We start from the raw sequence: 25,679 nt of genomic DNA, 5'->3' as shown, positions 1-25,679 counted from the left end.
GGTTTAAATATCACCTGGTTTAAGTCGCTATGGTGACCTGGAGAGAGGCCAGCACAGGTCAGAATTGGCACAGGGACCCAGGCTGCTTAGGGAGCTTGGCCTATGTGGCTCAACCCTGCTTTACACCCACAGAGTGGTGCCCAGCACTCGGTCCTCGTCATGTTCTTCCTCTTTACTGTCACAGATATACTACACAGCAGTACATTGAACTGTCCCAAAGTGTCTATTCTCTCCCTTAGGAGCAAAACCCTGTGGGTTTTAGCTGGACGCATGGCCACCCAGCTAAAGAGAATATTTCCCAGACTCCCTTGAAAACTAGCCATGCTCATGTGATCAAGTTCTGGCCAATGTGCTGTGACTGGAGGAATTTGGCAATTCCAGATCAAAAAGAGGCTGGCTATGCCAGCCCACCCTGACCTCTCTTCTCTCCCCAACCCCACTATACTTGGAATACAGGTGTGAAATACACGCTTTTTAAGCCATTGTTATTTCACTTCCATTAAAGCAGCCAAACCAATACTCTACCTAAACTAGTCACTGACTAGGCTGAACGTAACTCTTAGACATGACATAAATGAGATACAGGGATGGTAACCTTTGGAAGTCAGCTATGCTCACCACATACCACCAATGCCTCCAAGGGATAGTAACCTTTATTCTTTTTGAACTTTATTTTTTTTCTATCTTAAATAATGCACGCATCTATATAAGAATATGTATATGAATATGTATGGCTTGGCTGCAGGTAACAGAAAACCCCAGCTAGCTAAAGCAAAAAGACTAATCAACATTGTCATGTAACAAGTCCTAGTGTTAGGACAGCAGTGCCAGGGCTAGTTAATTCAGCAACTCAAAGGCTTAACTGAAGCGAAGGCCTTTCTATGTCTGCTTTCTGCCATCCTCTGTGTTTTTCACCCTGAGCTGGCTCATCTCTCATGGCCATAAAATGGTGGCCACACTCCCAGGCATCACAGCTGTACTTGGCAATGGGCGGAAGTGGAAGGGACAATTCTGTGCATCTCTACTAGTGGCAAGAAAGCCTTCCCCAGAAACTCCTCCAGCAGGCTTCTCTCACATGCCGTGCCCAGCCAATCCCTGCCACTGGATATGGACCACAAGGGTGGGGCGGAACCACCCAGGAGTCACCTCCTGGCGGAGGCCCATGCAGGGAGGGAAAGGGTGGAGGCCTGAACAGAATCAGGTTCTGTTAGGAACAAAGGAGCATGGGGATTTCACCAACCCATAACTGGAGAAGGTTTGACAACACGCACAGTCAGTCTATAAAATTATTCTCAAACTCAGTCATCTGACGACAGTACCACAACGTTCAGCTCTAATAATCAAAGCACATACAGTCATAATTATATGTTCCAAAAACATCAATGCTGGTTTGCTCAGGTATAATTCAGCAGTGGCAAATGGCAGAGCAGTAGCTTGTAGCCTGCTGACTGTACAAGTTCTTCTAATAGACCTTTTATTCCACATTTTATGTGTCTTTAAAGTATGCAGCATGAATTATTTATCTACCATTTCTTTCCAAAAAGGATTTCAGGCTGATAATCTGCAGATTTAGTATTTTTAAATCCCTGAAATAGTAATGATTTTTTTTTTCTTTATTTTTTAACTACAAAGAAGAGAATCACTCCCCTTTGAGGTTTTTTCCAGCTCTGTGAAGGATAAACTTGTCAAGGCAGCTGATCATTTCTCAGGGCCAGAACAGACTGAAATAACTAATTCATCAGGCCAAGATTTTCACTTTTATGTACTCTTATTTTTTTCTGACATTTTGGAAGACGTCTGAGTTCTGTCCAACTTCTCTGCTTTGCTCTTTCTTAAGTTTTAGAAGCAGCTACAATCTGAAACTGGCATTCTTATTTTAGAATGTCAAAAGCAGTTATAAGCACCTCAACAAAGGAACGAGAACATGCAGTTGGCATGATTTATTCACCACAAAGTCACTTTAAAAATATGGCTGTTTTTTAAATTTTTTATTTTGCCAGCAAACTGCATCAATTAAAAGTTTCTTAAAATGTCAAGGAAAGCACATAAAATTAAACAGGCAGGCTGAAAAACTGGAATTGAAAGTGGCATGTGATGAAGGTTTGAGCGATAAAAGCCAAAGTTTTAAAGGCAGAACAAGTTTACAAAGTCCTGAGAATCACAGCTGCACAATGAATGAGACACACCTGAAGGGACAGGTTGCCAAGGCCACATACGCTCTCTGATCCTTGCATTTCTACATTAACAATGCTGTACGGGATTAGGCTGGGGACGGATGTACGAACGGAGCACTCGCATGTGTCACTGAGGTGTTTCACCCTATGAAGACTTTTCCAGGCTGGCAGAGCTTTACCCACAGAGCTTTGCAAAGCCCCACAATTGCTGCAAGACCATTCATTCTATGAGGCGACCACGACAGGCGTGGGGCACCAGGACTCCTGCAGATTGATATCACTGTCAGTGCCAGTGGCAGGAACTTCAGGCCCTCAAAGTACATTTTAGAAAGGTGCTGCCACCCTTAGTGGGAGGTGGACGGTGCCAGTACAGAAGAAGCCCTCGCACCCATGGAAGTGGTCAAGTGTGGGTACCCACCTGCTGGGCATGCTGTGGTGGGACTAGCAAGGGTGACTTCTAGGAATCCTCAAGGCGCTGGGATCCAGGGATTCCCCGATTCAGACCTCCAAACAAGCTTTCAAAACTATTTTTTTGTTTCATAGTAGGGCTGAGTACTATGAAACCAATTCATAAACACCCACACTTTCATATGAATATTATAACCCAACTATAGCCCAAGATGAAGGGTAAAGAGGAGGGGAAGGGGAGGGAAGGGGGGAGGATGGGGGAGGGAGGGCTGGTGAGACCATGCCTATGGTGCATTTTATAAGGGTACATGTTAAATCTACTAAGTGCAGAATATAAATGTCTTAAACAACTAAGCAAATGCAGTGAATGCTATGTTAACCAGTTTCATGAAAGTACTTCAAATTGTATAGAAACCCAGCATACTGTACCCCATAATTGCATTAATGTATACAGCTATGGTCTAATTAAAAAAAAACAAAAAACCCCATTCTTTGGCTCCTTTGCACTTATGAAGTGACAAAGAGAACAAAAATAAAGTTAAGAGCACTGTCCCACAGACTCACGGAGACTTACCTTGGGAAGGAAACAGAGCTACATCTCCTCCCAGCTCCCGGCCAGCAAGGTAGGGAATCACGCTCTTAACAGTGCCAAGGCTGCTTGGGTTAAAGTTGTAATGAAACACAAGACTCCAGGTCAATGGTACTTAAATGAGAAACTTGGGGGAAGCAGTCGGGTAGCCACGAGACATGTTCACTCGCTAGTTTCCACAAATTCAAGCTAAATAAGCAAGTTCTCATTCTGCACTACCCATCATAAACGCAAGTCTCTAAGTCGAATATTTTAGTATGTCTACTAATTAGGGCACAAAGGTATGCGGTGTACAGTGGTTCTCAACCTTCTAATGCTGCGGCCCTTCAATACAGTTCCTGCAGGTCGTGACCCACAGGTTGAGAACGGCAGCTGTAGTACACAGTATTCATCCTGTTTCAGTATGTACCTTGCACGGTCTGTTGAGTTTCTGACGGGGCACTGTGGGGGGTGCTTTAGGAATGCTGCAGAACTCACTGTTGGTTATAGGAAGCCGACTCTGCTCACCAGCCTTGTGAGAATTGATGGCAGAATGCCAGATCGCTGATCATGGTAAAACTGACTCAGTCAGGATGGAGATCCACCTTGCCTCTCTTTAAGCTAGGAACATACCTAAAAGCCTTGTTTTGGAAAACAAATCATTCTAGCAGATTAATTTTAAAATATAAAATTTTGTTCTTACAAGAAGGACTGTCTTCTACAATCTCCCCCTTACATAGTCATCAGATCTCTGGCCCTTCCACTGCTTCTCATAATGCTACAGGGATGTCAACCAAACACTGCCCATGGCCTCCCAGCTCCCCCCTGCCAGCACAGGCTCACTTCAAGCCCTTGCACCGAGCCTTCCCTTCTCCCTGCCATCACCCCGATACCTCTCGGCCCCACAGAAGAGCCTTATTCCTTGGGGACTTAGGGCTTGGGTCAGGCAGATGCCTGCAATGCTAATTCATAAGGCATCACCTCCCTACAAAAGCAGCTTAAGATTGAGGCACCTATGGCTTTCAGAGCTGCTTGGGACAAGAGAGGAAAGTTAAGACCCCAAGGGGCATGCTGGAGCCACTACACAGGGCCATCGGACCACCTTTTTGGGAAGATGCTGGTGAGCTGAGAGAGTCTCCCCCCCCCCCCACTTTCCTTTCTTTTCTGTGAAGTACTATTCCCAGGACCTTTGGAAATCAAGGACACAAACTAAGCTAAAAAACACTCCAGGTCATCTGCAATAGTTCAGAAGGACAGAAACCTAGAACAACTGACTTTAGAAGACAATGAAATGACCAGAGAAAACGCTCCTAACCTAATGTTAAAGCAAAAACAAATACAGAACCAGATACTGCAGGACTCTTATGTTATTTTCAATATGTATACGTATGCACATGTTTGGAAAATTCGGATGGAAAGAAATCCACATTTAAAAATGAGATGGCATTTCTCACCCTGATACAGGACAGGTGGCACAGTGGCGCCCCAGCCAGCTCAGAGGGCCTGCCGCCTCAGCCTTGGCTGTCTTGGTGCAGCGGCAGCCGGCAGAGGAACCAGCGGGCTGGAGAGTCCGGAGTTGGGGGGTGGGGGGGCTCCTCCACGGAGGCTCCCAATAGCCAAAGGGACGGAACAACTGGTGAGGAGACACCTGCGCCTTGATGTCTCCTTCCCTTTGCACTTATGACTGAATAGGGAACTTCCATTTCCTATACCTAGGTCAATTTCATGTAAGTTTCCTAGGCCTCAATTCCTGAATGGACTGTGTCCATTCATTAATACATTCATTCACCGTGCCCCAGCGCAAGACTGTGTCCATTCATTTCCTGGCCAAGAAACCCTGCACCTATATATATCCGAGAGGGAGAGAGATGGGTGAGATGGTAAAGAGAGACTGAGAGAGCTTTTCTCCCCGACTTGGGTTTTCTCTCTGGGAGGTTTAGTGTTTTTGTATTCTTTTCTGTAAATAAATTCTGTCTTACTACTGATCTGTGGTCCGTGGATTTATTCTTCAAATCACCGAGACCAAGAACCTGAAACTCCAGTATCAACTCCACCAGATTGGGAAAAAAAAAAAAAAAGGAAAAAAAAAAATCATGTATCTCTCCTGAACGTTACTCTCAAGGAAGACAAATTCTTTCATGGATTATTGGTGAGAAGGTTAACTGGAATGGTGTTTGTGAAGGGGAACTCGTGGTTTCCATCAAAACAATAAATACACTTTTCACCTGCTCCCAAATTTATATCCTAGGTATCCATCCTGTAAAAATGCTAAGTCATCCATACAAAGCAGCGTTATGAGTTGTTATATAAAAAAAAAAAAATCTGAGAACAACCAAGATGTTCATCCATAGGGAAATAAGGTTGGAAAATCAGTTTGTCCACACAATGGAACACGATTCAGCCTTAAAAAAGAAAGAAGTGGGCTTAGGTGTGGAAGGAGATATCTTCCAGAAATTCTGCCAAGTTGAAAACAAAAGACAGGAAGCAAAAGTAGCTGCATAAGAGATACAGTGTAATCTCACTTTGGTAAAACATACATTTGCACTTTTTTAACTTTTTACTGGAATGGCCATCATTACTTGTTGGAGAACCAGGTCTGATAACTATTTGCAAACTCACCCTAGAAAAAGTGCCTTGAAGGGTGGACCTAGACACTGGCATCAGTGCCTGGCTTCCTAAGGGGTGTACTTCGAAGGTGACTACTGATATTTAGAAAGATACATTTCCTAGGACGAGTTACCAAACTTAATTGTTCAATCTCACATATAAACTTACAGAAAAAGATAAGCATACAGCCCCCAAATTAATAGCTGTCACTTCTATTGTTAAGTGAGAAAAAATGTCAGTATCTACTTATATCTGAAATGCTCTGTTTTTTATAGCACGTGGTACACAACAAAAGAAGATTAATGACAGAGGAAAACGCTACAGTTATGTCAAAAAGGCAAGTTACAGTACAGCACGCACAGTTTGATCTCAATTATGTTACAAAGGGGATATGTTAGAAAACTGAGTTGAGGGGTTTGAGGCAGCGTGAGGGTGAGACTTTTTATTGTATATGCTTTAGAATTTTAATCCTGTGCTATTTTAAAAAATAAATGTACTTGTCATTTTAAAAAGAAACCAAAAACAAACAAACAAAAAAAGAAAGCAACATTGAAAAGAGAAAATAGGCCTTAAATGTTATGTGTGATAATGATTGCAATTACATCTAAAATCTTAATTTTCTTTAAAACAGACAAATTGCAAGATGGAAGACTGGCTCGCCACTCTGAACAGGTGAGGAAATCCTGGAACCCTGCTTTCCTCACTTATCTGTTTTTGCATGTGGCAAATTTTCTTAAACAAACATGTCTTACCTTTGAAATCAGGAAGAAAAATAATGCTGTAAACTTTATTTAAATTACTTTTAAACAATGCAGCTATGCAAGATCTCACAAGGTAAGCACATGATAAATTATAAAGAGACCAGTGGTTCTGAAACAGTATCCTCTTTGAAAAGTCAACCTAAGTTCCTGATGTGGAATTCAGATAACAGTGAGGCTGCTCAGGTGTCCCCCAGGGGCCGCATGCCCCACTTAGCAGCAGCCCCATCCAACTGCAGAACCCAGCGTGCCAGGGACAACATTAGAAGATTCCACCCGACAAATCAAATATTTTGACCTGGTTGTTTGTACTCTCACATTAACCTGAAATAAATTTACTTTTCTTTTCCTTTTCTGTCTTTTTTTTTTTTGAGACAGAGTCTCACGCTGTTGAACAGCAGCTCTCGCTGAATGCTAGGACTGTCCATTTCTTTATCTGCTTGCATGTCTGTGTCTTCTACAAGAAAATCTTATTTTTGTAAGCATTTTTTTTTAATTATGTTAATGTCTGCAACCCAGAAAAAAAAAAAAAAGAAAGAAAATGCACAGCACAGACAGACGAAGGGAACAGGGGCCTGGGAGAGGTGGTGGGGGGCTCCTTGTGCTGGAATAGTGAGAGAAGGCTTCAGGGAGGAGGCAGAAACTGCAATGAATGAAAAGGGCAGGGAGAGCCTGGGCAAGCATGCCTGATGAGAGCAGGCATTCCCAGGAGGACAGCAGAGCACAGAGCACAGTCTTTACAGGGCTGCAAAGCCCACCCCCTGCGAGGTTGCTGACAGGGCCTTATGTGGGGACTCATCAGTGAATAGGGTGGAGGATGGCTGGGACCAGACAGGGTTGCTGTAGGAGTAGGGAACCGCTCAGAGTTTCTGAGCACACGCCTGACAGGATGAAGGTGACATTATAGAAATGTCACTCTCAAGTTGCTGATGGGTACGCTCTTGCATATTCATGCTGCCTCCCAGTTACAGCAAGGCACTGGCAGCAAGAAGACACCCTCCAACCTTCTGGGCTCCGACACTTTGGAGCTTACAGCTCATCATTATACAACTGGTAGGTCTTGCCAAGACTGTGCTGTGCTCAGACAGAACATGAGGCCAGGCAGGCTCCAGCCCTCCTAAAGAGCTATCCTAGAAGTGACCCATATCCTAGGGCAGTGTGTTGGGGTCCCCAAGCCATGGCTCATGGTACCTCCCTGAGACTGAGATCCAGGTCTTTTACGCCACCACTGAGCAGCTTGGACAAGTTAATCTCTCTGAGCTGCAGTTTCCTCACCTGTAAAGAGTGACTCATTCATTCATTCAACAAATTTTTACTAAGCATCTGCTCTCTGCCAAGTACAAGTATAGGAACTGGGGACTGGGGTGATTAAATCAAAATTCCTGCCCTCATGGAGCTTATATTCTAATGGAGTGTAACATTACCTCCTCATGGGGGAGGAGACTGGTTGAGATCTATCCTGGAAAGCGCTTAAGACAGTAATGATCTGTACAGCATGTGGACCAAGAAGGCACTCAGGAAGCAGCATCAGAGGATCTCCGTCTACAGATTCAGGTTAACCCCCCTTGAAGCAATGTGCAATAGCCCTTGGCTTAGACGAGCACGAAGGTTCCGCTCTCTGCACCCCATGCGCCAACACTGTCCAGCCTCCCTTAATAAACAGGCCTGGGAGGAATAACCAAAGCACTCCCTGGCTCAGCCCTCGTTTCCTTAGGGAAAAGAAGCACAAAGCTACATGAGCTGGCAAGAGTCATGACCGTCTCAGGGAGTGGTGAAGCTGCCTTCTCAGGCCAGGGTCTGCCATCATGTCCGGATGTGAACATGTGATGGACTTTGCACCAGCCTCTGGTGGGCCCATGGAGATGACCTAGCCCCTCAGTCAGGCCAGTCTGTGCCAAGATGAGCCCTTACTTGGTGTATTTCAGGGTTCAGTGTTTGTTTCAGTGTGCCCATGGGTAGGGGTGGGTAATAGGCACAGCCAGGACGTAGTCTGAAAGGCCAGAAAGATTGGTATGAGTCGGAGGGAGAAAAAAGACTGTAAGCCAACTTTAGAACCTCGTCCTCAGGGTTTCAATAAAGTGTTTCATCAAAAATCTCACTGGCAAGTATCCTGGTATGTCATGACAGTTTCAGCTTTTCTCACCAACTACATGCTGGTGTTCTGGTGCCAGCCTCTATTTTTATAGGCTGAGTAATGCCTGGGCAAGGGACCAGACAAGAATGAGAGACATTGGGACAGGGCATGAGAGGTGAAGGCCCAAGTGAGGGAGTCCACATCCTACTCAGCCTCCAAAGGCAGACCCTTAGAGCAGTGTCCCAGCAGCAGGCCAGCCCTCCTGGGATTCTGGCCCAAACTCCTCGCAGACCTATCCCCTCTCACAGCACACTGGGGCTTAGTTTTTTTCTGTCTGTTCACTGCTTTAACCCCAGGCCCCAAAGCACAGCAGTTTTGGATGAGTGAATGGCCACACCAGGCAGAATGGACTCTGGCACAATGGACTGTTTGCTCTTCCCCCAGAACTCCATGTGCCCCTTTTCATAACTCCATGTTTGTGCCCACTTCACTCTCTTGGGCCAGATGCATTCTTGACCTAATTAGTTCTTGTTCATCCTTAAACTCAGCTCAAATACCACCTCCCACTGGAAGCCTTCCCTGTTCCCAAGGTTGGGCGACACCTTCCAATAGTGGGCAACCACAGCCCCAGGGACCTACCCTTCCCACAGTATTCATCAACACTACAGTCTCATGTCAGCTTCCCTGCCCACTTCCCAGGGCTGGGTGGACACAGAGTAAGCAGCAGGTGCTCAAGATGTGTGTGTGGGAACAAGGCAGGAAGGCAGGCAGGCAGGAAGGGCAGCAAGAGGAATGCTGTGGATGAAGAAGCCGTTACCGAAGGCCACAGCAAACTGAACAAGAGCAAAATCACTAATACCCAACAGATCAATGAATCACATATCAATGGTTACCAAGAAAAATTAGCAGGAAGTGGTGGAAAGCACTTCTCAATGAATCAGAGTGGGAATCAGAGGTTACCCCTTACTGTGTCCTCCCCTCACCTCCAGATGTGGGCTGGGCTGGGCTGGGGGCTGGAGGGGAGGAGAAATCTCAGTAGGGTGGGTAGGTGGGTGCACTTGAAAAACTCATGGCCGAGGAACTATCAGAGGTTCCCCTGGCTGTAAGGGGCTGAAGGCCATTTCCTGTGGGGTCACCTCCAACTGCTGAGGTGAGTCAACTTGAACCCATCCCCACAAACCTGTTAAGAACATGCCCTGGGTCAAGAAAGAGGATTAATGAGGACTTTCCATTATTTTACTGAGCCATCTGGCCTCCAAAGGTGGGCACAGGAACAGGGATGTAGATCAGATGATCTTTTGGGAATGAAGCCTACTTTTGGCTGGAGCCTTCTTACTACATTTCCTTCTAAAGAAGACATCCCCATTTGCCCCTCAATATTCATTCCTTCTTGCTTGCTAAGAGCATCCTGTTTTTGGCAGGGACAGTACAGCAGAGGCTGCCAGCTAATCATGAAACCCATCCCTTCTCCCTCCCAGGCACAGAGCTGGACCACATTTCCCAGCCTGCAGAAGGTGTGACCAAGTGACTGAGCCCAGGCCAGAATGTCTGAGGTGGTAACTCACCATAAAAGCCTCCCACACTCCATCCTCCCGGTTCCTTCCTGCTCAGCTGATTGATACAAATGAGCACAGTGGCCTTAAGAGCCTTCATCCCTGAATCACCTCTTATAGGAGAACCCCCCCCACACACACAGATCAGGAACAGCCATTTTGAACTTTGTGTGAGCATAAAGTTAATGTCTACCATATTTGAGCCATTATACATATTTGGCTACTTGCTTCAGCAGTGAGCCTTCCTTAGTGTGCCCTTTTTAACTGGGGGTGGCCTTGCGATACAGTTCTGGCCATGAGATGTCAGGGGAAGTCTGTCTGCTGGGTATTTGGGGGACAATATCTGCATTCCTCGCCAAAGCGTCAGTCTAGACAGACTTCGACGTGGAAACCTGCGCCAACACTCACCAACCTTCTGATACCTTGCTTCATGAGAAGAATAAACAACTGCTTGCTTAAGCCACTGAAACAGGGGCTGTCACTTGCAGCCAAACACTATCATAACTGGTGCGCTTTGCAACCACTCACATTCATTCACCGATCTTTTATTGACGCCTTTGTCCTGCCTGTCCTTATGCTGGAGCTTGGCTGGGTGTGTGTGGTCCCTGCCCTCCAGGGGCTCCCTATCATGCCGGGGAGAAAGGGCCCCTGATCCGACAATCAGAACAGAGTCCAAGAGGACACTGTGATGACGCAGAAGTGTGAGCACTGGGCAGGGGCTAGCCCGGAGGTGAGGAGTCCCAACTCCCATTCCAGCACTCCCCACACAGGGTAAACACTTCTCAAGCTAAAAAGCAAGTAAAAAGAATGCCCGATCCTCGGCTAAGCCAACTGCAATTCCTTCCTGTAAGTAGAGTCGTTACACACCATCAATTAAGGCAGCTGCTTCACGATAATCAGCAGTCATTACAACAAGATGCATGAGAGGAGAAAATAAAAATCGCAAGCTGCTAACTCAGACCTGCTGGAAATTCCGTGAACCGAGGAGACAGGCTTGCTGAGATCTTCCTGCCTGCTGACGTGAGCCATCTCCAAAAATACAGTATTTTCTTTCTAAAAGAAGACATGGCAATTTTTTACCTTGAAGACAGCCAACAAAATCAGCCATCCATGCCATGATCCTCTACCGTAAATGCCCAAACTTTGATTTTGCAGCTCTGTGTTTCCACGAGCAACTGTGAGGGAGACAAACAAACGAAGGACAAAAGAGGACCTGCCTCGGGCTGGGAAATCAAGACCAGAGAAGTCAGAGCACCCAGAAGGCCATCTGTGAAGCAGAGACTTCTCCCTGCACACAAATGATTGGCACTATTGCCATTTCTTTATTTCACACATGAAGGGTATTATCTTTTTAAGATAATACCTCATTCACTTCAAATTCCAGGACAGTTGAACCTTGAACAGCATGGGTTGGAACTGATTGGGTCCATGACGCACGATTTCCTTCTGCCTCTGCCCCTACCCCCAGACCTCCCAGACGGCAAGACGGACCCGCCCTTTTCCTTCTCCTCAGCCTATCCATGATGGGCTGGATAACATGATGACAAGGATGAAGACTTTTGTGATGTTCTACTTACACTTAATGATAGTAAATATATTTTCTCTTATTATTGTCCTAATATTTTCTTTTCTCTAGGGTACTTTTGTGTGAGAAGAAATCATATAATACATAAAACACACAAAACATGTGTTAATCAGCTATTCAGGTCATGGGTAAGGCCACCGTGGTCCATGGTAGGTTATTAACAGTTATGCTTTTGGGAATTCAAAAATTTACATGTGAATTTTCTACTGTACAGGGCGGTTGGTCTAACTACTTCCAACTACCAAATTGTTCAAGGGTTAATTGTAGTATTAAAAAATGAATAAAAATACACTGGCTGCCTATTAAGACACCGTGTTAATAGTTTTGCAGTCTGACTGCTGACGTGTTGGTATGAAGTATTCCAGTGTATGTAGAGCACAGGTGTACTTATCATGCTCAAACCAGGCAGGAAAGAGCTCGAGTCCCTGCAGCAGCAATCAGAGAACAGTTCCCTTGTCCATAGTTGCTGGAGCCTCTGTCAGCTCCGTGTTGGCAGGAGCTCACAGGGCAGGATGCCATGCTGGAGCTTCTCTTTAGGGTGTGCAGAGCAAAGGAGGTTCTGAGGGTGACAGACCTCCCTGTCCAGCTCCAGCAAGTAAACCCAAGCCTCTCAACTTATCATGTTCAGGTCAAAAGGGTTCCAGCTCTGAAAGAGGCAGGAAACGTGGTGTTCTGGCTTCCTGCCTCTGGGTGGTCCCCACCCACCCTCCAAAGCAGCTATGCCATTTCTCGCTCAGAGCTCTAGGTCTCTGATGGTATCAAGGGCTTCTGGGGCTGCTGAAGAGCCAGTCCAAAACAGCAGCCGGGCAGTATTCCACCATCTAAGAGCAAGAATAGTGCCAGCAAACCAGGGGAGTAAATATTGAGTCTATGGTCCCTTGTCACGCTTCCCACTAACAACCTACAGCCAAGATGATAGTTAAAACATCAACAGCCATCATGCATCAGACACAGACCTGTCAAAATGAGTGCCTGTCTAAAGAGCTGGCAAGATCACGAGACATCAGTGCCTACTGGCCCCTACCCCAACCACGGCCAACCCCTTGCAGGCCACACCCCCAACCTCTTGTGGCCATAATGGGTGGGTAAGAGCCTGGAAATACCTCTGCACTGACATTCATGCCCTTCACTGTGAACTTCAGCATAATGTGCTCCGTTCCACGAGGACAGAAACTATAGGTGTCTTATCCATTATTCTACATCCATCATCTCTGTGCAATCGGCTGGCACCTAAAACGTATTTTTTAGGACTAAATTAATAGGAATACCAGTTAACATATATATATATTTGTCTCACTATGTCGCCCTTGGTAGAGTGCTGTGGTGTCACACCTCACAGCAACCTCAAACTCTTGGGCTCAAGCGATTCTCTTGCCTCCCAAGTAGCTGGGACTACAGGCGCCCGCTACAACACCCAGCTATTTTTTGCTACAGTTGTCATTGTTTGGCCCAGGTCAGGTTCAAACCTGCCAGCCTCGGTGTATGTGGCCGGTGTCCTAGCTGCTGAGCTATAGGCACAGAGCCCCAGTTAACATTTTTTAAAGCACGTACTATGTGCAAGGCACTGTTTTAAGTCGCCGTCACATACAATCTCATTTCAGCTCTGCAACAGTATCATGAAGTAGGTATTATCATCACCTCCATTTTACAAATAAAGAAACTGAGTGAGGCCCAAGAAATTAAGTAACTTGCTCAGGAGTACAATGGTACATCCAGAATTCAAAGCCAGTCTGGCCTCAGAATCTACACTCTTAACCACTGCCCTGTGCTGAATACACATGGGAACTCAGGTACTCTAACATCAGAAAGTAACAGCAGAGAACCTCTCATACCCACAGACCTTGAGAAATCCTTCCAAGAGGTTTTCCGTGGTACTTCACATAGGCAGTTTTTGCTTGTTTGTTTGACTAGCAGAACCTTTTAGAGAAAACTAATACTTACTTTGACCACCAAGCAGGAGACTACCTGCAATTTTCAAATATCTATGCAACCACTTTTGGTTATCAAGCAACTACAGCTTGATCCACATTTGTGTAGTACAGAGGATGTCAAAAATAAAATGTATAAACATTTTAAGAAAGGGGAAAACTGTATTACAATTGTAATAATGTATATTGATAACAAAAGATGAATATAATGTAATATTCAAGTCATGTTTGACTTCTGCAATTAAAAGAGGTGCTCACCGTGACTGATCGGTATATATTATTACAATTTTAATAGTTTTTTCCCTTTCTTAAAATGTGTGTTCATTTTTTTTGGCCCCCTCTGTACTTCTCTGTTCAAGAGATCTGAATTCTAGAGGAAGTCTTTTAATCATCCTGAAGGGCTTTCTCCTGATTTCTGTGAAAATCCCAGGCTTACTGGAAGGACTGAATAAAATCATGGACACAGTTGCCATGTATACAGTAAGATACTATATAAATATAACACAAGATTGTGATCGTTAATATACTGCATAAAACAACCTGGATCAAAATTTCTATACAAAATTATTAATCTATACTTGTCAAAATTTTTATACTTATCTATACTTTCAAAAAAGTTCATACTTATATCCATGTTTTAGTAACTATATTTAAAGCATAATAGTATATTTCTGTAAGTCTATGTCCCATCATTATTATTTCTGAGCTTCTAAATATTTCTAACTTTAGTAATTTTTCCAACTGCCTCTTTCCTTTTAAAGAGTTAATAAGATAGTAAATATTTCATTCTAACTTCAGTTTCTTCTATATTTGCACATGACAAAATTAGAAAGCGAGAGCTTCACATTAGTTTATAGTTAAATAGCTCAAAATGATTTTGCTGTATCTCTGAAGGCTGGACGGTTGGGGGTGGATCCAAGAATGAGGTAAGCCTAGGAAAATGAGCTGCGGTTTTACTGGTTGGAAAGATACATGTCTCCAAATAACTGAAGGGCAGGACAAACAACAGCATTCAAACTATTTGTAAATTTGGTATAAATGATGGCCCTACCCACAAACAGGAGAGGAGGGAATGTGAGTACGAAAACCGGTGCGATAATATTCAGCTTTGTCTGCTTTTTAAAGCTCTGGTTTCTATGCTATTGACTATAGCTTTCCTAAGGAAGCTTGGCCATGCAGAGAGGCATGGTGGATAGTGAGCAGGTGATGAAAGGCTGTCTTGTAGACGGAAACATGAATGTGTGAGTTAGGGAAGTGACTGGGCAGATACAAAAAGATTTTTAAGTTCCTACAGTCTCTACTACTAGACATCTGAGTTCCCCAACCTCTCCTCCACCCCAGAGTACCCAGCAAGGAGGCAGCTCTGCTGAAGTACAGAAGGATGGGGTAGAGGTGGAGGAGTACCCTGCCAAGAGCACATGGCAAAGGCTGCCTCCTGACTGCAGGAACTACTTCATGGGGCTCCTCCAAGTTCTTTTTCCATGTCTTTTTAATCATTAACTTTGTCTATGCTCTGGGATTGTTCCTCCCTTTATGGAGATTCAGCTTTTTGCAAAAGCCAGTAGCGTCCTTAACCAGAGTCCAAGAAGGGTCAGAGCCACCTGCACATTCTATGGGTGGAGGGTAGGCAGGCTGAGCCTGGGGCTCTGTTAAGTGATGGGGCCCTCTGCCTTTTGGCCTCATTGCAGACCCTGCCATTTTTTTCCAGTTTCACAGGCACCTGCTCATGGCTGCCTTGCACTATCTCCAGATTGAGAGGCTCTTACTGGCCTGATTCTACCTGCGAGGGTGCCCAGCAGGTTCAAGAAGAGTCCTTGGAAGGCTGCTGGTATGGAAAGGCCCTCTATCCTCCTAGAAGGCCGCTCCCTCTTAACTACAGGTACAAAGACCCTCTGAGCGGCTGCCCCTTTTGCTACTCCCGACTCTCCCCTCAGCATCTCAGAAGTAACATGGCTTCCCCAGGCCAAGCCCCAGGCCAATCTTGCTCAAGCCGCCATTTCCAAAGGTGGCACATTGCTCCTACAGAATCTTCATACAGCTCAGGGGCCTCCCACCTTGCTAAGCCTGACTCCCAGCTGCTTTCAGGGCCTCCTAGAAACCAGAATGGCAGGCCCAGCAAACCTTATTTCAGGTTACTACAGGCTATTTCTTCTACCTCAGTGACTTTTCTCCTAACTGGCAACCCCTACTTCAGAATGTGGGTGTACTTCCTTGCCCACAAACCAAGGACCTTGTCTCAGGATAGGTGCTGGGGCCAAAATCTCCCCCTGAATTTTCAGGACCTTGATTATTCTCCCATCCTTTCTCCTTCCCACTTCCAGATAGAAGAATCTCTTTCCCCCTCCCCACCCTATCTCTCTCCTCACAGATAGCAGGCATTAATTAAACATTTTCTAGAAAACAGATTTTCACCAGCTGTAGGAATTCTGGGGAAGAGCCAGACCTGAAGGCAGAGACAGTCTGGGGAAGAAAGATAAGCTCATGAAGCCAGAGGCAGCGCAGGTTCCCACTTCCAAGTGGCATCCTCAAATCCAGCCCTTCCAAGATTCCTCCAAAAAAGGCAGCATGGGCACTGCCACCTGCTCAGGCTGTGTTCCCTAGGGCCAGGCTTTGACAGAGGCAGAAGAGCTGGGCTTTGTTCCGTCCGCCCGTGGATCACAGGCATCTGTGACAGACCAAAGAATCTCCCAATAGAACTGCAACCACAATGCAAGAAACGTGTGAGAAGGGGGGACTCCCAGCCCTCTGCGGGAAGCAGCTCTTGGGGTGGGCAGCATCCACCGGAGAGAGGATGGGGCAATGTGAAACAGCCAGAGGGGCTCGGCAAGTGGCACCCGGTCTCCCCCTGAGATGCCCACGAGGACTGGGGCCACGGCTCTCTTGCTTATGCTGTGGTGGGCTCATCCCTCAGCAGACAGCCTTAGCAGCTCCCCAAATCAGGGATGAGGACAGCTGATTTTCTTCATGGAAGTTTGGGGGTTCCCACTGAGGTTACAGACCAGCCATCAGAGCCAGACCTGCAGATTGAGCTCACTGCTCTAAACACACACAAAAATGAATGTGTCTCTAGTGAGATCATATAGTTTTTAAAAAATGCGTTGAATTTAAGGTTGACGTTTTGAAAATAGTGTAGCACAATGGAAAAACATGGGTTGTGGATTCAGACTGATTCAAGGGAGGGATGGTTCTCTTTCTTCACTCCACAAACGCTGGCTACCTACCACACAGGGGTGTCAGGTAGGGGGCTGTGGCCAGAGATGGCCCCACCCATCCCTGCAGATGCCCCTGGATGGTGGGGAATCTGACAGTGAGCGAGGCATCACCGAGCAGGGGTGAGGGTGGAGAAGAAGCTCACAGGAACCTATGGGTGCTCAGAGGGCCCTTACAGAGCCCCAGTATGTCCTTGAGCTAATTACTTATTCAATGGTGAAGGAACACTGAACTAATTACTATTTATGCCAATCAATAGAAAGAGAGCTGCCAATTCTGCAATTCTGCAAATGCTCAGAATGCTGCCCTCCTAAGGCCAGGTGGTCCATTCCCACCCTCGTGCCCAAAGCTGCCTCCCAAGGCATCAGTGAGGGTGGGCTTGCCAGGAGCCATTCCCCAAAGAGAAGTTCCCCCTACATGTCCTTTCTCTGAAATAGGCAATTAATTTAATACAAGATTTAATATAAAGTAGGAGAAGGGATAAGGCAGATTCACACACTGGCTTTCAGGCTGTGGCTGTGCAGCTCCACCTCTCTCCAGGGACCGCTAGGCTTTTTCAAGCCATCTGCTGTAAACCCGCTTCCCACAGATGTCTGGACTGGGAGCCAATACCTCTGAGAAGAAGTTGTTGCCAAGCCTGACCACAGTCACATCACGTTTGAAAAGGAGGGCTCAGCACTGCTCGCTCCACATCCGCGGGCTTTCTGCAAATACCAACAAACACCCCAACTTGTGGAGACTTTTGGGAGCCTCCCTTGGCCACCACCCCCTGACACACACACACTTTCCCATTCACAGTCCGCTGTGATTCCTCATCTCTCCTGATCTTACTTGTTGAATGCTTGCAAAGCACCTCTGTCTTCTTCCCACGAAGACCCTGGCCACCCAGGCAGTGATAACCCCACTCTCCACGGAGCCCCTTCGCAATCGCCGAACGCACGGCTGAAGCGGGAAAATATGGCTCCACGGCCTCTTGCACCTCTAATCCTTTACTATCCACAGGTGCAACTTGAAAGGCGGCTGCAGTCACAAAGAAAGCAATCTCTAAGCAATCCATTTTCTGTGTATGAGAAAGCCAGCTTCTTTAAAAGATCGAGACCTAGGCAAGCTCACCCGCAAATGCAACGCCATGGGGTCCAAAGGGTACAGCCCTAACCTGAGCATCCAGGAATGCTAACCTGGGAGTACAGCCCCCCCCAGTCCCCTCGCCTGGCCCCGGGACTCCGCCAGACGCCGGGCGGCAGCTAGCCGCCGAGAGGAACCAGCTCCACCCCCCGAGAAAGGCCACGGAGAAGTTGCGGCCGCCTTCTTACCTAGAGAGGAGCCGGTTCGGGGATTACCCAAGAAAGGGGATCCCGGGAGCTCGAATCTGGGCTGGAATCCGGCGGTAAGAGTGCGGGGGCCGAGAGGGAGAAGGAAGGCTGGAGGGGCTCCGCAGCAGAGGCGCGGAGCTAGGGCTAGCGAAGCAGGAGGCACTAGGGTCGGAAGAGGCGCGGGGCGAGGGCTTGGCGAGAGAGCCGAGGATTTGCAGGGAGGGTCAGACGCGCGGTGGCTTGGAGAGGGGTTGGGGGGCGGGGGCACTGGAAGCTCAGGAGTGGGAGTGGCTTGGGGGGGGTGCAAGTCACGGGCTAGGCCAGGGTGGAGGAGGGGGCTTAGTCGCCAGGTTCAGCCCCGAGGCTTGCCGCAGCCTCCCCGCCCCTCTTTCACTGGCGCGCCGAGGTGACCTCTGTCAGTTTCCCAACCCCGGAGCCTGGGTCCGCCCGCCTCGAGCTTCTGCGCCGCTCAAACCCAACGGCAACCGTCCCAGCCCTGGCCCGCGCCGCACTCACAGCCCATGGTCTCTTTCTCAGTCCCAGCTCCGCTGCTGCGCGCCGAGCTCGGCGCCCGCTGCCAGCTGCTCTCGGCGCAAGGGGAGGTGAGCGCGGCGCGCACTGGCCGCCCGGCCGCACAGGGTCCCGCAGCGCCCCCTGCCGGCCGCGCCGCGCCGGGCGCCCTGGAGCTCCGCCCCCGAGGCTGTGTTGCGGGCCGCCCAGCCCGCGCCCTGAGCGCGGGGTTGGTGGTTGAGAAGAGGACGCTGCTTCTGGGAGGCCAAACACACGTGCTAGTTTGCGGAGATGCTGTCGTACGAAAGCTGTAGGCACACGCGGCCCGAGCACGCGGGGACCGCGGCCACTGACGCGCAGGCCCGCCGTGCGCCTCGCAACGCCAGACTTGGGGTCAGGGACTGCGCGGACGCGAGTCAAGGCCCGGGCCAGGGCCCCGGGTGGATGCTTAGGGCCCGTGTGCCTGGCCCGGCGCGGCGCCGCCGATGCTGATGCCTGTGTGGGCGCACGTGTTTGGGGTCGGCTGGCTGCCACGTGGACCCAAACTGTCAGGTTTCTCCGATTCTCGCTTCTGTGCCGCCCCACCCCCTCCAGCCCATCCCACACTTCTCTTCCGGCTCGGACCACATCCGGCCGTGTGTCAACTCCAGTCCTCTCCGCTGCCGCTCGGTCTGCGGCGGCCTCCAGGCCCCCGGGGAGGTCGCGGCCCCGCGCGCCCGTCCTCTGCGCCCCCGCGCGGCCCCGCGGCGTCCTGGGAGCAGCTCCGGAAGGTCCCCAGAGCGCTCGACTGATAGCTGTCACTCCCTGTTAGATACCTCACAGGCCCGCGGTGGTTCTTGGTTTGATCCAGTATTGTGAGTCGTTTTTGAAAATGTTGGGTTTCGTCTGGAGAGAGGATCTGCGGAATTTCTCTGTGGGAGATGATGGGACCTACAGCGATTGTCAGAGAGGCCTTTGCTCGCAGTCCAGGCCCGCAGTGACTCCCCAGGTGCACCACCGCAACCACCTTGGGCAAAACAAATACGGGTAATTGCCGCTATTTCCCTTTGAGACTCTCTTTCGCTCTTCAGTGAACTTCTTTTATTCCTTTATTGATGACTCTCAAATCCACACACTTGACGCAGATATCTTTCCCATAGTTTCCTCGGCTTTCTGTTAGAACTTTCCACCTCAAACTACCACGGCCAGCACAAAATCCTACGTCTTTCCAAACCCAACTCCATATACCCCCGTGGTCTCGCCGTTTTCTCCGCCACCTGGGATGCCTTCTTTACCAGAAAACTTCATGGCCAGTCAGTTCCTGCTTCCGAGGTCCTCTAACCTGCCCTTCTCTTCGTGTTCTCCCGGTGCAACGCTGCCCTCAGCCTTCCTACTGCCGGAACACTGACACAGCCTCTCCTGATCCCTGAGCGCAAAACCTTTTCACTGTCCACTTCAGCATCACCCCTGACTCTGCAGCCTGGCTCTCGATGGCCTCTCCAGCCGACCCCACACCACCCAACCTTTCTCCTCTGTCCCGCTGCAGCCTGCTTCTGCTGGTGCCTCGCTGATTCCAGGCTCTGCCTCTCAGCTCACACTACCTCCGGCTACGCAGGTTAGTGGGGGCTTTCTGCTGTAAAAGACAGACAACCCAATTCATGCAAGTTTATTCGAGAAGAAGGAGAAGAGAAGAAGAATTGATGGGCTTCTGTAAATGAAAAGCAGTCTGCTTCAGGCCTGGCCTGGATTTAGTCCCAGGGTCTCAGCTTTGCTTTCTTCCTTTCCCCCACGGGAGAGCCCAGCAGACCCTGGATTGCAGGCTTACAGCTCTAGTTCCAGCAAAAGAACAGCTTCTCTTTGCCAGCTGTTTCATAAGCCTTTGGCCTGGCTCTGTTTGGCAGAATAAGCCACCTGTCCGTGCTGTTCCCTCAGCCACGTGACTCCATATGGGCCCCTTCCTTCTCTCTCGACCACTTTCTCACCCTCCATGGGGAACATATGGGCATTTCTGGATCCTTTATCACAGGGGGACTAAAGGTGACTCAGGGGCACCATCTCTAACCATTTCTCTGTAAAATTTGCCACACCAACCCTTCACTTTGCTGCAGCTCTCCTGTCATGGCATAGGGCATCCTGGGGGGCAAAGTCCCAAATGAAAGTAGGGCACAGTTCCTGTATGCCTTCAGCTTCCTCCTCAATCTGGGGTTTCTGTCTTTATACCATCGCCCTCCCACGTCAAGATCAGGCATCATACTCTTCCTAGACTCATCCCCTCCGGTTTCTTTACTCACACCCCTTATTCAAAACTGAGAACTTCTACATCATCTTCCACTCGGCTTGAGGAGTCCCCTCCTTTCTGTAGACCTTGGGTTTAAATGGTACCTGCTGAGCCTTGAAGGAGGAAGGGGTTACAGGGGAGGAAAAAGAAAGTCTTCCTACAGGGAAAACATATATGGAAAGCATATATTTTCCCACATATACTCAAGACTGTATGTATTCAGACCATTATTCCCATCTAATCTCCTTTCACCGTGGTTGATGAAGAGGTGGGATGTCAGCCTGAAGCAGCTGGTGATCATCTGCCCAGCACCTGGGGAGACTGTGGCAGAGATTGTAGCTGACAGAGGAAAGCAAAGTTGAGAGAAAGGAAGCTTTCTTTCATGCCTGAAACCTGATGCTACATACCACTGGATTTTTCAAGTACTCTTTCCAATAAATTCCCCACTTTTCCCCAAGCAAATTACAATTGAATTTTCCTGACCCTTGCAACCAACAGCATCCTGACCAGGGCAAGCCCCTAGCATAGTGCCTGGCACATCAGTTCTTGCAAAATAGCAACTATCGTTTTCATTATCCATCTGTCAGAGGAGCAAGGCATGCCCATTTTGACTGTGAACAGAGTAGAGGTGAAAAAAATGCAATGCCATATGCTCAGAACTTTGGCCTCCTCTCCTATCCCATCCTGCTCCTTTGTCCTTTCCACATTCACATCTCAGCCTGCAAAGAAACCCTCAAAATTCATCGAAAGCTGAGTCTACCCATCTTATAAAAATAGTTCCCAGCTCACCCAAATCATAAATAGTCTGTTTTGCTGCCATTTTACACACCTAATCCCTGCTTAGACTGTGAGCAGCTAGGAGCAGGTGTCCATTTTCAAGTCAGTTTCAATACACTAATCAAAAATGGTACAAATATTTGCATAGCCTCCTTTGTCCTGAACTGTAGACTTAGAGGAACAATGGGCTACTGCCCCTGCATGTAAATAGTCTAACACAGAGACTGAGGTTACAGATGACAGTACCAGGGAGTCCTCCAGGAGGAGTTTGGTGGAGTGGTTTATCTGTACCATGTTCTAAGTACAAACATGGTTCTCAGTCCTGCCTTGCAGTGGGATTTATACATCCACACAAAACATTTCTATTGTCTCTATAATATCCAGATTATAAGTATGATTTTTAAATTCCATTTTGTTTCTTTGATTGTCCCATCAACATTTCTATCCTACTCCTGGCAATCCCAGGGGCTCAAGGAGATAAATATCTTGCAAAAGGGTAAAGGTCGTTTCTTAGATTCTTGCAGAAATGCTGCATTCTCCCCAACACATGTATATTTTTTAAATATGCAATCCAGGCCTCCCAGCTCCAGGGTGGTCTGTTTGCTATTATTTATGTATGCATGATTCATTTTACTTACCACCAGCTGCGATCCTTTCTCTCCACCCCCAGCAGGCTTATTATACAAGTCCCTTCCCCCTCCTCAGAGCAATGAGGGAGGAAAAACTCATTTTCCCATCTATCTGGGTGAAATGTAATTAGAAAGGCAAATCTGAGAGAAGAGAACACAAAATAATCACATTAAATAAAAATAAGAGATGGCTCTGAACCTGACCTTGAGCCAAAAAAAATCACAAACAACTACAGTAACTTGCTGAATCAGAGCTGTAAATATTCATTTTTGTCCTCTAAACTCTGAGCCCAATTGAAAGATGTTACTAAAGGGAGAAAAAATAAACAAGCACTAGATGAACTCATACAAATCACATTTAGAAACCATGAAAGGAAAACAAGGCCTCTGGCTGTCTATTTCATCTAAAACCATGCCAGACACATAGTAGGTCCTTTATAAAGGGTGGATGGATGGTCCACCCCTCCTGTTTTACAGCGAGAAGCCAAAGGAGATGAGAAGAGATTGGGAACTGACAGGGCTTCTGCAGTCTCACGGCTACTCGGTGAGGGTCCATGGAAAAGATGGGGCCCAGGCAACACCCCAACCTTTCCGTTAGGACTCAAAACAGAAAAGAACAGCCTCAAAGTCCTAGAAGTCGTTGCTAATGTAGAATTCTATGCCCAAACAGAATAAGAGACAGAGAGTAATCAGCTTGTCCAAAATCAATCACAAAGTGAAATCCTGGGAGAATCAGCACTGAAATCTGGGCCTCCTGAACATTTCAGAGCCCTTTCCACTCAACTACCATGTTTTCTTTACCATATATACGTATATTTTTTAAATCACTGAAAGAAAAGATAACATCTCATTATTCTCCCAATAGGAGCAGAACAAATTTATCTTAGTCAGTTTGAATTTTTCAGAAATTGCATTGCAAAGCCACTTGGGTCACCATTTCCCTCAGTGTATCGAGGTCACTTACATTCATGAATGCTGGCCTTAGGTGACATGACTTCCATGAATGCTGGCCTTAGGTGACATGACTTCTGAGTCCTTTGTCTCCAGCTCAGGCTTCCATGTTGAGTGACAGACCAGAACATCCAATTGCTCACCCTGTGATTTCACTAGAACAGAGGTTCTCAACCTTCCTAATGCCACGACCCTTTAATACAGCTCCTCATATTCTGATGACCCCAAACCATAAAATTATTTTCATTGCTGCTTCAAAACTGTAATTTTGTTACTGTTATGAATTGTAAGTATCTGATATGCAGGATGTATTTAGGTGACCTTCTTGAAAGGGTTGTTCGACCCCCAAAGGGGTAGGAGACCCACAGGTTGAGAACTGCTGCACTAGACCCTCTCAAAGCACCACAACTCTGTCATGTCCAAAACTGAACTGGGGTCTCCTATCTTAGGGAATAGCACCCCTGCCAACTGTCCTAGTCTGCAAACTGGAAACAAGGGAGACATCCAAGACACCCATCTCTCCCTCATCCCCCATAGACTTGTCCTTTCCCAAGTCTGTTAATCATTCCCTCTTTAAATATTTCTCTAATTTGCCCACTTTGGTCCTTTCCATCATCAGCCTGGTCCCAATCACTGATCTATCTATAGAGTAGTTTGCAATTTCTCAAATTACATACAAATGAAATCACATAGTATGCATGCCTCCAGCCTATGATTTGCCTTTTTAGTTTTCAGAACAATGTGTTTCAAAGCATAAAAGTTTTAAATTTTAATGAAGTTCAATTTATTGATTTTTTTTTCTTTTATAGTTCTTGGGTTTTTGTATATGTATATACAGACATAAAAATATATATGTATTAAAATATATACATACATTTTAAGATAGGGTTTCACTGCAACCTCAAACTCCTAGGCTCAAGAGATCCTTTTGCCTCCGCCTCCCAAGTACCTGGGACAACAGATGTGGACCACCATGGCAAGCTTATTTTTCTGTTTCTTTTTCCCCTTCCTTCCTCCCTCCTTCCCTCCCTCCATTCCTTCTTTCCTGTCTTCCTAGAGATAGGACTTCACTACATGGCTCAGGCTCATCTCAAACTCCAGGCCTCAAGCTATGGCCTGGGCCTCTCAAAGTGCTGGGATTATAGGCGTGAACCACTGTACCCAGTCTCTCTTCAAGAAATCTTTACTAACTTTCTAGGAATTTGACTGTTGTTGTATACCTAGATTGATTCTATAGCTTGGCTATTGTGAATAGTGCTGCAGTGAATATGGGGGTACAGATGTCTCTTTGATATAAAAATTTCCTTTCCTTTAAATAAATTCCCAGTAGTGGGAATACTGGATTGTATGGTAATTCTATTTGTAGGTTTTTGAGGAAACTCCATGCTGTTCTCCATATTGGCCGTAATAGTTTACATTCCCACCAACAGTGTATAAGTGTTCTATTTTCTCCAGATGTTCCCCAGAATTTTCTATTGTTTGTCTTTTTGATAAAGCCATTCTAACTGGCTTTGTGGTTAGATTTGCATTTGTGGTTTTGTGGTTTTGATTTGCATTTCCCTGATGATTAGTGATGTTGAAGATTTTTTTCATATATTTATTGGCCATTTGTATGTCTTCTTTTGTGAAATGTCTGTTCAGATCATTTGCCCATTTGTAAAATCAATTGTTTGTTTATTTGTTTATTTAGCTATTAAGATGTTCAATTTCCTAAAGATGTGGAAATAATCCAAGTACCCACCAATACATAAATGAATTAATAAAATGTGCAAGTATAACTCAGCCATTAAAAAAATGGTGATCTAGGGGTGGCGCCTGTGGCTCAAAGGAGTAGGGCACTGGCTCCATATGCCAGAGGTGGTGGGTTCAAGCCCAGCCCCAGCCAAAAACTGCAAAAAAAAAAAAATGGTGATCTAGTATCTTTTGGGATAATCTGGATGGAACTGGAAACTATTCTTCTAGGTAAAACATACAAGAATGGAGAAACAAACACATGTATTCCATACCAAATTGGAACTAATCAAACACATATGGAAGTAAATTTCAATGAAAATCAAGCTAGGGAAAAGGGGAAGAAAGGGATGGGTAAATTCTCACCTGCTTGGTACAGTGCACACTCTCTGGGTGCAGGGCACACTTATAACTTTGACTCAATCTGTACAGAACAACGTATGTAAACAAAACCTTTGCACCTCCTAATATTCTGAAATTAAAAAGAAAGGGGAAAAAAAGATGCTGGAGTTCCTTATGTATATGCCCTGTTAGATGAGCAGTTTGCAAATACTATGTTTTCTCTGATTCTGTAGGTTGTCTTTTCACTCTTTTGATTGTTTTCTTTGCTGTGCTGAAGATTTAAAGTTTAATATAATACCAATTG

At 46.7% G+C, this 25,679-nt stretch overlaps 1 protein-coding gene across 3 annotated transcripts in view; it reads right to left on the bottom strand.

The window, feature by feature from the left end:
* The window catches only part of PXYLP1 (2-phosphoxylose phosphatase 1), a 63,744-nt gene extending 44,921 nt beyond the window's left edge, over positions 1-18,823 (bottom strand). The window contains exon 1 of one of the 3 annotated variants that reach the window (XM_053598692.1): positions 18,695-18,823. The gene's annotated coding sequence lies outside the window, so the exon portion shown is untranslated. Of the gene's footprint in view, positions 1-2,592; positions 2,739-18,178; positions 18,392-18,694 lie in introns of those variants that run through there. The other 2 variants (XM_053598693.1, XM_053598694.1) reach the window with 2 other exon arrangements.
* Positions 18,824-25,679: the final 6,856 nt, after the last annotated feature.

The sequence above is a fragment of the Nycticebus coucang genome, chromosome 8 (assembly GCF_027406575.1).
Source record: "Nycticebus coucang isolate mNycCou1 chromosome 8, mNycCou1.pri, whole genome shotgun sequence".
Classification (NCBI taxonomy): domain Eukaryota; kingdom Metazoa; phylum Chordata; class Mammalia; order Primates; family Lorisidae; genus Nycticebus; species Nycticebus coucang.
Note: the sequence above shows the minus strand (reverse complement) of the source record. Positions and strands in the feature narration are given on the sequence as shown.